The sequence below is a fragment of the Nicotiana attenuata genome, unplaced genomic scaffold (assembly GCF_001879085.1).
Source record: "Nicotiana attenuata strain UT unplaced genomic scaffold, NIATTr2, whole genome shotgun sequence".
In the NCBI taxonomy this organism is placed as follows: domain Eukaryota; kingdom Viridiplantae; phylum Streptophyta; class Magnoliopsida; order Solanales; family Solanaceae; genus Nicotiana; species Nicotiana attenuata.
The window spans coordinates 166,411-177,448 of record NW_017671933.1 but is presented as its reverse complement, the minus strand read 5'-3'; the positions used below and the strand labels follow the sequence as shown (position 1 = coordinate 177,448).

At 38.4% G+C, this 11,038-nt stretch overlaps 1 long non-coding RNA gene across 1 annotated transcript; it reads left to right on the top strand.

The window, feature by feature from the left end:
* Window positions 1–1,288: 1,288 nt before the first annotated feature.
* On the top strand, window positions 1,289–2,619 carry LOC109210932. Its single transcript, XR_002065630.1, has 2 exons — window positions 1,289–1,708; window positions 1,949–2,619. It is a non-coding gene; the product is annotated as an uncharacterized LOC109210932 (long non-coding RNA).
* The last annotated feature ends 8,419 nt before the right edge of the window (window positions 2,620–11,038 follow it).

The window sequence follows — 11,038 nt, the reverse complement described above, 5'->3', positions numbered from 1 at the left end:
AAGCATCCAGACTTTTACTTTTGGCTCCTGGGTACTTATTCATAGTGTCTTTCAGTTTCATTTGTAAATTTTCCGTGATTCGAGATCTTCCGCTTAGGTTCCTTCTCCAAGCATTCTATCACAATTTTCCGAGACTTTCTGTTCCCCAGAAAACCAAAGGAAGTGTTATTTCATCCTTTAATTTATCCTTTCACATCTTTAATTTTTAGCTTGGGTGAAATCTGGACTTTCATGTACCACAATTACTCATAATGTTGATGAAATCCTTTGTTCACATGTTCTTAAATTTGAAGTAGGTGTGATTTCTTTATATTGCAATAATATGGTTGAGTTGTCAGAGGCGACGAATAGGAATCTGTCAATTCTGAAGGTGATATTAGAGATATCTCCTTTGGCTCAAGTGATAGTTGCATTCAACTAAGAAGGTTTTTTTTTTTTGTGTGTGTGTGTGTGTGAATGGGAAATTAGTTTCAGGTTCTCTGGAATGTGCCGTTGAGACTTAAAGGGAAGTTCTACAAGGTAGTGGTTAGACCGACTATGTTGTATAGGACAGAGTGCTGGCCAGTTAAGAACTCCCATGTCCAGCAGATGAAAGTAGCGGAGATAAGGATGTTGAGATGGATGTGTGACACGCGAGGTTAGATAGAATTATGATTGAAGTTATTAGGGACAAGGTGAGAGTGGCCCCTATGGAGGAAAAGATGCGAGAGGCGAGACTGAAATGGTTCGGGCATGTTAAAGAGGAGAAACACAGATGCCCTGGTCAGGAGGTGTGAGAGGTTGGCCTTGGGGGGTAAGAGGAAGGCTAGAGGTAGGCCGAAAAAAGTCTTGGAGATAGGTGATCAGGCGGGAAATGGTGCAGCTTGATCTTACTGAGTACATTACCCTTGACAGGAGGGTGTGGAGGTTGAGAATTAGGGTAGAAAGTTAGTATGTAGTTGAGCGTTTCCTTTGTCTTTGTTAGTTCAATAGTATTAGTGTTAGTATGGTATCCTTTTTACCCTTAGTTTGCTATTTCCACATATCTTGTATTGTCAGTACTTGCCATTAGTATCCCTTTAGTTTGATATCATTATATATCTTAGCACTGTTCTTACTTGTGATAAGTACTTCTTTCATCTTCCCCTTTGTTATCTTGGATTTAGTTCTTCTAAATATCTTGTATTGTTATTACTTTCTATTGGTGCTTCTTACATTTCTCTTTAGCCGAGGATCTTCCGGAAACAGCCTCTCTGCCCTTCCAGGGTAGGGGTAAGGTTGCGTACATCCTGCCCTCCCCAGACCTCAGTTGTGAGAATTCACTGGGATGTTTTTGTTGTTGTTCTCTGGATAATCAGAGAATTCTAGCATCGATATTGTTACTCTGTTGTTGTTCCTTCTCTCTGCAGCAAACCTTTTGATATTAAAGTCACCACACACGCCACCTGGACCAGCGCATATACCCCTGATTGCGACCATTCGTTTGCTGTCTTCTGTTGTCAGTTTTCATGGATAAGCTTCTGACTGTTTGCTGAGGCGCATGACAACGTACTCACGACAGTGTTTCCCTCTCTTCCTGAAGCATTAGGAGATTGAGAGTGGTTTTCATGACTGGTCCAAGAGGTGATATAAGAGTCCCAGTCAAGAGAGGTCCTACCTATACTAGGGCCACTTATTTCCATTATCTTGGCCATATTAATCTGTGTTCAGGTTTCCGTCAAACTCGCAGGTGGAAACTCTTTGAATCATCAGTGTCTATCTCTATTCAATTGCCTCAGTGATGGGATGTACAAATAACTGTTATTCATTCATGTTGTGGTATCAAGAGTGTTAAAATTACCTTAAATATATGCTAAATCTTGAGTTGAGATCATCTGACCGTTGATATGATTTTTATGTGTTAAATCGTTCTTTTTTATTGTTTAATAAGTACCTGACTTTACATTACTATGGCTTCTGATCCATGAAGGTGGTGTTCAGCCTTTAAAAGCTGATGTATACATGTTTGGTGTTCTACTTGTGGAGTTGTTTGCCAAAATCAAAAAGATTCCCACTCCACACTACTGCTGGATTCAGGAGCAGCTCCAAGGTGGAAAAAAGTCGATAGTGGATAAATCACTTCTCCAAGATAATGATGATGATGATGAGCTGTTGGCTAATAGCATCACGACTATAGCAGCGAAATGTCTGGAAAGGGATCCAGATGCACGCACAGGTATGAAGAATGTCTCTGTAGAATTGTCCAACTTGTTAGATGGAGCAAGGAGGGAGCGAGGGACTAAGAGGAAAGCGGGGAGTTGAGTTTAAAGTCTAGTTGCACCGTCGAGGTTGCTGTTCGAAGCCTTGTTCGCGGTTGAGTTTATTATTATTAAAGATGATTAGCAGGGGCTTTTCTGTTCTTCTGGTTATTTTGGTGATGCTTGTTGGAAAACTAAGCTGTAAAAAGCCACCTAAAAATGGATTTGGATATATTATGAAGTTATGACGTTCTGGTTTTACATGTCAGTTCATTTCCTGAGTTGTATCTGAATTTTTGTCCCACTCAATCCATTTCTTTGTGTTAAAACCCTACTCTCTGAATCTCAAGCATGTAAAATTCAATATTTTGAGCTAATCGTGGATTCTTGGTTTTCTTGGTGTTGAAGTGGTGTTATACTAAATTGGTAAGACAAGTTTCGATAGTAAAATTCTGCCTGATTGTGTTACTCTTAGTTACAAGTTAAGGAGTTTACGGTAATACATTAAGTTAACAAATATTTTTGTCCTTTTGGTTGACGTCTCAATTTAAGTATGTATTGTGGGCATTAGATTAAAAGAAAAAATGTGTTTCATTTTCAAAATGAATATCGTTTTTAAATCTCTGTTCAAATATCCCTCACCCTAGCTAGCAAAATATTAAAGGCTTGGAAAATATTTTTGTTGGCTTAAACTCTCTTGCAACTTGTTAGTTTGGTTAGTTGCTTAGTTTGGTAGACAAAGAAGAACATCTCTGGAGCTGTTTAATTTAGGAATCTTTTATTAGGCTTCATTTGTATGCACTTGATGGAGGTCTAATCTTAATCATCCAAATTTTAGACACTAAGTGCGTTATGTTTTTAAAGTCTAATCTTAATCATTAAGAGTATTTTTTTTACTTAACAATCACTTAATGGGTCTGAATAAGTCTGTATGATTAAGATCTATAATAAAGACTTAATTTCATTAAGATGCTATCATATACATCCATTACTAGTTGTCGCCAAACCATCCTCAACCAGAGCCGCCGCCACCCCCACCACCCCCACCATTATCATCCTCAACCATAACCACACACTCCGCACCACCCTCAACCAGAGCCGCCACCACTACCCCCACCCACCACCCCCACCACCATCATCCTCAACCATAACTACACACTCACCTACCTCAACAATCACAACCAATCACCCTATCACCTTCAATACCTTAGCCGACACTGCCCACCATTATAAACTACTACCACCCACCATCACCTTCATCAATTACAACCTCAATTACCATCATTACCAACCATTATTAATTATCACCACCCACTATCATCCTCAATTATAATCGTTATCGCTACCAATTACCACTAGCTACTACCCAGAACCATCACCATTAACCAAAATTACCACCAACCACCGCCTCTAGTCGACACTCACAAGCATCTTCGTTAGTCATCACCTCCACCGACTATAATACTAATATATATATATANTATATATATATGAGCTATATTCGATACGGTATTACCTAATACACTTATACTTAGTGCATAATATAGCGTAAGTACATATATATATATATATATATATATATATATATATATATATATATATATATGTGTGTGTGTGTGTGTGTGTGTGTGTGTGTGTGTGTGTGTATATTCATATGTTTAAAAAACAAACAGTGTTTGTTAGCATAATGGACATGATTGCAGAGTATCTTCATTATTATATTCTCGATATGGTGAATATATGGGATATTATTAGCGATATTCTGCATTTAGTGTAGAATATTGTGTAGCATTAGTTGTTGAATATAGGAGGAATATATTGTAGGATTTACATTTAGTAGAGGATATTTTACTTCCTTTCATCTCTTATTTCTCTTGTGTATAAATACCAATATATTTGATGTGTTTGAATCAATTAATTGAGATAGTCATTCTTCAGTTTCTTTCATACTTTCTTTGTTCTTGTCTAGTCACACGTGTATAATAACATTCCCACCTTGTCTTGCCACATGAGCAAACCCATATATATAGCTCGCTTTGTCACGCAGCATGTGCATATATCAATACTAACAATAGCACAAAAGAAGCCTCGTGCAACACAATAACAATCGCACGGTAGAAAGAGGTAAACAACAGGGGCGCTCCAAGATACTATCTCGTAGCCCCAAAAGTAAATGTGCAACAGGGGCGCTCTCGAGGTACCGCCTCGTAGTCCCAAATGTAAATATGCAATAGGGGCGCTCTCGAGGTATGATGAGTGGTGATTTTACCACTCATTTTAGTCTCTTTTCTTTAGTTTTTGTGTCCTTTAATTATAAAATGAGGTGATTTATGGTATTCATTGATAGATTTTCAGGTAAATGATACCATGGAAAGAGTTGAAGTCAATTGAAGCGGAATTGAGCAAAAAGAGTAACAAAATTACAAAATCCTTCAGTGATTCCGCACCTGCGGAATATTGTACGCATCTGCTTTATCGCATCTGCGAAAGGAGAGGCCGCATCTGCGAGAATTGGCTACAAGGCACTGGTACCGCATCTCCGGTCAATCATCTGCTCCTGTGGTCACGCAGCTGCGAGTATAGGTCCACATCTGCGAAGACGGGAATTTTACACTGGCCTCGCACTTGTGATTGGTAGTCCGCTTTTGCGGAGCCACACCTACGAGGATTGTTTCGCATGTGCGGTCAACGGGCTTCAGGTCTGCGTAATTTTGGAAAATCACACTTTCTCCAATCCAAACCCACAAATACATGACCTAGCTTATTGGAAACATATCTTTGGCTTATTTTCAGTCCCTAAGACTAGAGAGAATAAGTTTGGAAGCTAGGAGTTTTGCACATACACTTGGGTTTTGAAGATTTTAAGATTTTTGTTAAAAATTTCTTACTCATTTCTTCATTTCCTTGCTTTGTGTTGAATATCTAAGTGTGTCGCATTTATTCCAACATTTGAATCTTGTTTATGGAAATATTCATAATTAAAGCGTGAATTAAATATCTTGTTGTGCTTATGTATTGAATGATTTTTGATCTTTTATGAAGTGAGTTATTTTTTCCTTTAATTATTCTTGTTCTTTAATGTTTCCCAAGGGATTAGCTAACCCTAGGACTCGCCCATTAACTTCGAATTAATTTTGGGAAAGATTATTTGGGGTTGGAAAAGATTAATTAACAAGCACTTGAGACTTTAACCCTCATTTTATAGATTCTACCTAGGGATAGGATTGAACTATTTGTAGCCATATCAGGGTGTGCTTAATCTCGTAATTGATTAGAGATAATTCAATTAGGAAGTCTTTTTAGTCTTTGCAAGAAGCTAATATAGAATTATTACCCCTGACTAATTAACATAAACTCGCTCATATTTGTAAAATCGTGAAATACATTGGATCTTTGCTTGAGTGTAATTCCCCGTGTATCCATATTGTAGCCATTGATCATTTTACTTCCTTTCTAGGTTAATTTGCATTTTTGCATTTAGTTATAAATATTTTCAAAAACCAATTCTAAGTGTTTGGCATTGCATAACTAGTGATAATTCTCTTACATTCCTAATCGCCTACATATTATTCTCTATGGGATTCGACCCTGACTCATAGTTGGGTAAGTTATATTGCATGCGACTGTGTCCATTTACTTTATGGTAGTGGATTTGGACGTCATCAAAATTGGCGTCGTTGCCGGGGAACAATGTGGCATAATTTAGGTTGTTTGAGAAATGTGCGTAAGTGCTTTGGTCCAAACTTGTGAATATTTGTGTTATTAACTTTTTTACCTTGGTCTATTTTTCTTGTTTGTTTTCTTAGTTTTTGAAAAAAATGGTATCATATAATGAAAACTGGTCAGATGGTAGTTGTTCATACTTTGATGACCCTTTTCCTTATTGTGGAGGACCACATTCGTGGCAAAATTATTTAAATTCTGCTGGGGGCGGATTGTACGCACAATCTCAAACCCATGAGTGGAGTATTTGTGATAAGTGTGGTCATCAAAATGGTCATTGAGAGTATTGTGCTTATTTGTCCTTCCCTTCCCCAAGCCCCCGCTATGATGATTCTACTTTTTGTGATGAAATTTATAAGGATATGGAGTTGGAAGAAATTGAGCATGGTCAAAATGGAGAGTTCAAGCTCATATTAGAATGCCTAATTGAAGGAGGAAACAAAGGGCAAAGTGCCTTGGAGGAGCTTTTGGAAAATAGTCTCCAAAATGACTTGGCGCTTGAAAGGTTGCATTCACAAATGGAAGAAATGCTTGAAGCTTTAGAGGTCCAAGAAGCCTTGGAAGTAAATGATAGCCAAGAACCTTCCTTATATCTGGAAGCCTAAAATCCTTCCTTGGCACTTGACCAAAACCAAGAAGAACTCTCAAATGCTCAAAATGAGAAAATGATGCTCATGTTGGAAGCCATTTTTGAAAATGAGGAGAAACATAACTTTGCACTCAAGGACTTGAAGCAAGTCTTTACTCAAAATGATGAGAACATCCGCATCTTGGAAGGTCAAATGAAAATATCGGTTGAGACTCATTATGCCCACCAACTTGAGAGTGTGGAAAGAAGTCAAGAAAAGTCTGATTTCAAGGAAGAAAGCGAGCTTTATTTTGAGGAATCAAGAATTGGACATCTGCCAACCGACTCCATGCTTGTTAGTGATGCCAAAAAAATATGGATTTAGAGTCAGCAGGTGTAAATAAAAATTTGGTTGAGACTGAATCTAGTCCGGGGAAAAATGAGGATGTTAAAATCAGGGAAGAATTGCAATTTGAAGGTTTGATGTCACATTCCAAACATTTTTCAACATTGTGGTGATATTGGAATTGAACTACTCGAGTCAATGAGGATTGCGAGGAGGAAAGACAAATTCCATACATCTTACGATTTGAGGGAACAAGAAGGCAAAATGACATCCCTTATATGAAAGTCAAGAAATGCAAAATGAAGAAATTGAAGTTTGGCTTGATCATCAACTTACCAACCCCCCACTGCTCGTGGTCACAAGCTTGATTCCAAGTTAGGTGCCCAGTTCATATCGTCCAAATAGTGAGAAAAGTGGTAAAGTTGATCCATGTCATGCCACGATGTTAAATGCGGCGCTTGGTGGGAGGCAACCCATCGTTTTCAATTTCTTTTTTTGTCATTTTTGAATTTTTTTTTGTTTAGAATAGCTTAGAATATTATTTTTGACTAATCAGCCAAGTTTCAGATTTTTTGGAGTTGAATTAAGGAGTTTGGGATGTTGGAACAACCCAAAGCAGTAGCTCCCCGAAATTGGACTGCTGAACCCTGGTGTAACCGCACCTGCGGAAAATTAATGCATGTGCGCGTCCGCAGAAGTGCTACCTTAACCGCAGGTGCAGAAAATCGGGCAAGTTTAATTAATTGAGCCCTCATTTCATCAGGTATTCTCTCAACGTTTTCCCCCAAAACCCAAACTTCCCCATCTCTCACATGCTCAAATCCTTCACTGCTCTTGATTTCTACTACTCTCAAGCACCAGACCACACAGGTACCATGTTTCTCATCTACTCCTCTCTTCTGCTTCTTTTTTTTCCTCTTCATCTCAATCACAGTCACATTTTCATTTTTTTATGTTTATTGTCACTATTTGGTTTAGAAGTTTTAGGAGTGAGAGAGAATGGTTGAGAGTCGGTTTGTGTGTGCTGCTAGTAAAGAAGAAAAACTTGTTGGGAAATCTAAGAACCCAAATTTGTGTAAAAAAAAAGCATAAATTCTCACTACTTGTCATGTACTTGACAAATTATCCAAAAGAAAATTATATTCTAAGTACCACAAAATTAGTATTAAGAGATTCATAGATTCTTGTATTGCACTAATTTAGAAGTCTTGAGTATAAATTAGGTGCCAAAATCATGTTCAAGAATTGAAAAGAGTTGAAAAATTCTGGGTGTTTGAACCCTTGGATGAACACCGCAGAAGCAGAACGCAGATACGGCCTCGCACCTGCTTTGACTGTTCCGCAGGTGTGATTTTTGGCAAACTGCAGAAGCGGAGGAAAACCCGTAGAAGCGGGACCGCACCTGTGATGGTTCTTTCGCAGGTGCGGAAACTGGACAGTTTCTGCAATTCCAGTAGCTTTGCAACTGGAGCTTCCCGGGCCCATTCAAATTGATTCTTTGGCCTAATTGCATTCTTTTAAATTTCTTAAAATAATTCTACTGCCCGAATAACATTGTTTTGATTTTGTGAAGGTACTTTGGGCTAAAATGGATCCGAACATGAACGAAAATGCTCTGCTTCATCATGAAATCGAGGAGGAAGCTAAGGAACCATTTGATAATTCACGCTTCATTTATGCTAATTATCATCACCGGTATTATGACAATCTTATCACAAAGAAAATTGTGCTTGAAAAAGGGATCACTGAGGATAAATTGGCCGAGCGGCTCCCAGAATTCTATGGCCGTCTCCAAACCTCCGGATGGTCATGCTTCATTCCTACTCCATGCAAAGCCAATGAGGAGCGGGTACATGAATTTTATGCGAATCTTAAGCGCACAAATTTCAAGGATCCACAACTCACCATTAGAGGCAAAACAGTGAGGTTCGGGATTGAGCAGATTAATGACATACTCGGGATTCCTAACCATCCACCTGAGCCAGTGCAAGAAAAAGATCATTGAGACAACGGAGAATGACTTGTCTGTAAACTCTATCCTGCAAGCATGAGAGCAAAATAGGCCAACAAGAGAAAGGGTTTGAAGTCGATCGACTTCACAGCTGAAGCCAAAATGTGGCTCTACATCCTCTGCAACAAGGTGTCACCCTGTGGAAATATTTTAGATGTCTCCTACATCAGGGCCTTGATCATTGCATGCATTCTAGATGGTATTCCTGTGAATGTTGGTCACTATATATTGACGGAGCTGAGAGAGTATTTGTTAGATGACAACGCAAGGTTGATGTTCCCTTCACTGATCACAGAGTTGTACATGCGGGCAGAGGTTGAGGTGCATAGAAAGGATCATTGGTTGCCAGCCGACAAACCATTTCGTCGTTTGAGAGTAACAGGTGAGGGTAGTGCAAGAAGAGGAAAGTAACCACTACTTTTGCCAAACCAGAGTCATCCTCACAAGAAGCTGCACCTGAGGGACCATTTGGGATGCTAAATTCCCAACTTGCGTCCATTCATGACATAGTATCACAGCTCCCTAGTGGGCCCTTATCCTCCCAGCCTATGCCCACATACTTCACCAGGGATGACATGAAGACCTACTTAGATGCACAGAAAAAGCAAGCAGAGTCTTAGGAGAAAATAGCAGCATCTCTTGGCATACTTGAGACAGCCTATGGCAACTTGGTCAAGGCACATGTAGGTCTTCAGTCAGACTTCCAAAAGGAGAAGGTGAAGAATAAGAAGAAGGGAAAGTTCATGATCAAAATTTGGAGATGCATCAAGGCCATCTTCAAATGGGGGAAGCCAAACATGAAGATACCAGTTGAGGACAACGATGATAGCAAAGAGTATTCTTTCATGTTAGATGCTGCCGGTGATGATGCTGATGATACAAATGATGATGAGGCTGCTAGTTCTTCACTACAGTGATTAGCCTTCCTCCCGCAGTCTGCTAGTCTGATGCAGACCTCAGGAAGACCCTCAAACTACTTGTATTTTATTTTTATATTTTGCAGCGAGGACACTGCAATGTATGTAGTTGGGGGTGGCTTTAGGGAGTATACTTTGTTGATACATTGATACTTGACTTATACCCTTGCCGGGTTTATTCTGTTGTATGGATATTGTGTGCCCTTGCCGGGCTTGTTTGTTATTGCTTATCATCTGCTCTTGCCGAGCATAGTTGTGAGTAGTTATTTATGTAAAGATTAGTCACTGTTGTTGTTCTATTTTATTTTTTCTTTCTTCCTTTATTTATTCTTTAGTAGTTTTTAGTTTATGTTAATTTTGCTCCTTTTACTGCTTTTGTTAATTATTTTCTTTAGTAGTTTTCATTATTTTATTTTTATTTCTTTAGTAGTATTTCCTTGGGTTTTCTTTATGCTACGGTTCTTTCCCGAGGAATATTTTTGTGTTGAACCGGGTGACTTTTCCCTATGATAGATGGCGTGACGACTTTCTTAAGGAAATTAGTCTTGTTTTGTTATGTGGAGACTTTTGGATTATTTGGTACTAGTAGAATTAGTCTCTTGTATGTGAAACATGAGTTAAGAATACCCCTCCAAATTTTGGTTGTAAATCGAAAAAGTAATTTGCATGGGGAAGAATAATTATTGTGATAACTTTTTGACTCTTTTGATGACTCTTTGCCCACTAGTTAGCATGATATTGCTCTAGATGCTCTTATAAAGAAGTAAAATTGATTTGTCTTGATTGGTTCATGTGCCATGAGTGTTAGTTTTTGCTATAATTAATTTTTGTGTTTACTTTTATCATCTAGAACTTGCCCGGTTGGTCTTTCAATGCTAATGTTAGTTATGTTTGGTTGGAGGGATGACCTTAGACATTCTTTGTGGTCTTTAAAAAAGCCTCTTTAGCCTTTCAAAACTACCATTACATAAATAGTATCACTGGTTTACCTCATTTGAGCCTTTAACATTCTTTGGACACCTCATTACAAACCTTTACCCTTTTGTGAAATAATTCCCTTTTTTGAACATGTCCCTCATTGAATATTGAGAATAAGGCTAAAAGCCTAAGTTACAGGTGTTGGTGTCAAGTTGGAAATTGGTAAGGTTGTACATTAAGTGTAGAAACATATACCTCATAGTTGTTCATATGAAATCAAAAGAAAATAGTTATATAACAAAATGTATATATAAATGTCTTGAAAAAATTAGAGAGGTA